This window comes from Styela clava, chromosome 7 (genome assembly GCF_964204865.1).
Source record: "Styela clava chromosome 7, kaStyClav1.hap1.2, whole genome shotgun sequence".
Lineage (NCBI taxonomy): Eukaryota > Metazoa > Chordata > Ascidiacea > Stolidobranchia > Styelidae > Styela > Styela clava.
This window is the reverse complement of record NC_135256.1, coordinates 11,790,027-11,792,916: the sequence shown is the minus strand read 5'-3', so window position 1 is coordinate 11,792,916 and position 2,890 is coordinate 11,790,027. Positions and strand designations below refer to the sequence as shown.

Sequence of the window (2,890 nt, the reverse complement as noted above, 5' to 3'; positions counted from 1 at the left end):
AAACTCACTAACCGGGCCCTTATTCGAACCGGCCTGTATTCAAGCACAGGCGCTTGTTATTGATATACAAATCTGCAAAAAAAGAAAAGTTTTGCGACGCCCTATTAATATTGAAACGACGCACTTGGGCGTCGCGACGTTTGAGAACCACGGTGTTACGTAATCAGGACGCCTAAGGCGTGAGTGTTATCTACCAGCGCTTAAAACTCAACAGCGTTGTGACAAAAGCGCTTCTTATTTCCCATTGTTCTCTACCACTGAAAAAATCAGCTTTTACATCGGGCGGGTATTCACGCACCGGCCCTTATTTATTTTTATGTTCTGTTCACACGGGCGGCTATTCGAACGAGCCCTTAATCCAGATCGGGCGGTTTAACGAGCATATACGGTATGTTAAAGAGGTACAGAGTTCAGTTTATAGCAAATAATTTCGAATAAATACTTTTCATATCTCAATAGTTGCTTGTTCGGGCCTATTTCAGAGAGAAGTTTTGAGTAAACACCATCATGCTTTTATACCGTAGCGTAACGCGACAGACGACACTGATGTACAATAGATGTTTAGTTTAAGCTCTGCACGGACTTTGCTCGAGTAACTGGTACATCAAGTTTGATTGAATCATTCACAGCGTCTGCGGCGCCGGCCACGTTTCCGTTGCGGCCGCGTCTCTAAATCTCGGAATTGCCTTTGATTGTTCAGTGAAGGGCGGGGTGCTCAGTTTTTGTTTTCCATGGCATAAGTTACGGTAAATCTGCGTAGCAGGCTTTTTATAATAATATACGCCTGTGCAACGGTCTATGTTGTCTTTCGTGCATAGATGATTTTGCCGAGTAATTTCGAATAATTCAACCAATATATCAAGAATCATGTCTTATGTCGCTGAAGAAAGAGGACGTCCAAACACGCTTGATTATAGAATATACTATAAAAACAGCGAGGGGCAATACATCTCCCCTTTGCATGACATTCCATGGCTGGTTTCGGAAAGACCACGAGTGTACAATATGGTCTGTGAGGTTCCAAGATGGACGAACAGCAAGATGGAAATTGCAACAAAAGAGAGTCTAAATCCAATTAAACAAGATGTGAAAAAGGGGAAACTCCGATATGTTGCTAATTGCTTTCCACACAGAGGATATATTTGGAATTATGGAGCAATTCCACAGACTTGGGAAAACCCAGGACACAAAGACAAGAATACAGGTCAGTGTGGTGACAATGATCCAATTGATGTTTGTGAAATTGGATCAAAAATCTGCAAGCGTGGTGAAGTTATTCAAGTAAAGGTTGTTGGTGTTCTTGCCATGATTGATGAAGGAGAAACTGACTGGAAAGTGATAGGAATCAACATTAACGATGAAGACGCTCCAAAAATAAATTCAATTGGAGATGTTGAGAAGATGAAACCTGGATACTTGGATGCCACTCGTGAATGGTTTAAAATTTACAAGATACCAGATGGAAAACCAGCGAACTGTTTTGCATTTAATGGAGATTATAAAGACCGTGAATTCGCTGAAGAAACAATAGCTGAAACTCATAGGTTCTGGGTTGAAAGTCATTCCGGAAATTTGAAATGTGATTTTGCCATGGAAAACATTTGCTGCAGGGACAGCAACTTCAAAATTGATGGTAAAGCCGCAACTAAAATATTAGAAGCTGCACCGGCACTTGGCGAAGCAGAAGAGGTTACTGATGAAAAAGCTGAGAAGTGGTACTACACCAGTTTGCTTCAAGGTCAACTTTAATTTGCCAAAGGAATTTACCTTCTGCGTGGAACTGCTGCTACTATCTATGATTAAGCAATTTATGGAAGTTGTAGAACAATGCCAGGTGCACGCTAAATAATTCAATATCTACGCAATGCACTTTTTACCTTTTGTTCAATTCATAAAAAACGAAGTCTTGTAAATACAGATATCTCGCTTTGGTGATTGTCATATTAAATCGAAAGTTGATCTTTATATTTTCGATTTCTGTATGTCGGATTCTTGTAGACAAATTGGAACATGTGTTTCTGTTTTGAATAAAAGTAATTAAAGCAATCCAAGAGTTTGCTATTCTTTGATAAGCTAACTGAACTCGACCATTGGTTGTCACACAGGCGGCACGCTGGATGAAGCCAAGATTAGATGAAGCTCCATTTGAATATTTTCCGCAACCGTATCTACGTTTGCTTCATGTGTCCTTCAATTATTTTGCCGCCTCGAAACTGGCAAAGGTATTGTTCAGTTTCGTTGTATTGCTTTAAACAGAGAGAGCTTTGTTTTTCCAAGCCGACTTTGAATTGTTTATCTTTTTCTTCCTCCATAGGTTATTAAGCTTTATAAATTTCGAATATTTCGTTTCATAATGCTGTTTATCTTTGCAGAACACTTGGCCAAACTCACCTAACTGATTCGCTTTGCATCTGTCGCTATGATGTTTTCCAATCCTTTTTGATAGCAACTTATGCATAGCAAATCAGGTAGATGAGTTTGTCCAAGTACAAAAAAATTTTTACAAAAAAATCGGGCCATAAGTTGCCGACCCCTGATTTAAATCGCTAAACGTCAAAACGCGACTGAGAAACTGAATGCAACTAATGGTTGAATATAAGATATACGAAGTGATAGATTCTGACTTCTGTGAAAAGTTTCCTTCAACCTTTGCTCATTTGTTATAGGCTATAACGTGTTTTCTTTTGGAAGAACTGGAAATTTTCAGATTCAGCATTGACTTTGGCCAAATTAATATATCCGATAGATGGTAGATGGTATGCGTATGCGAAACCAAGATGTGCACCTGCTATGCCAACATAGTTGAGTCAAACCTTTTGATCACTAGTACATCACACACATTTTCTTGAGTGCTTCGATTGTGCGTGTTAACGCGCACATGCATCGAATT

General features: G+C 39.5%; 1 pseudogene; it reads left to right on the top strand.

Moving 5' to 3' along the window:
• The first annotated feature begins 366 nt into the window (after positions 1 to 366).
• LOC120327499 (inorganic pyrophosphatase pseudogene) lies at positions 367 to 1,933 on the top strand (annotated as a pseudogene).
• Positions 1,934 to 2,890: the final 957 nt, after the last annotated feature.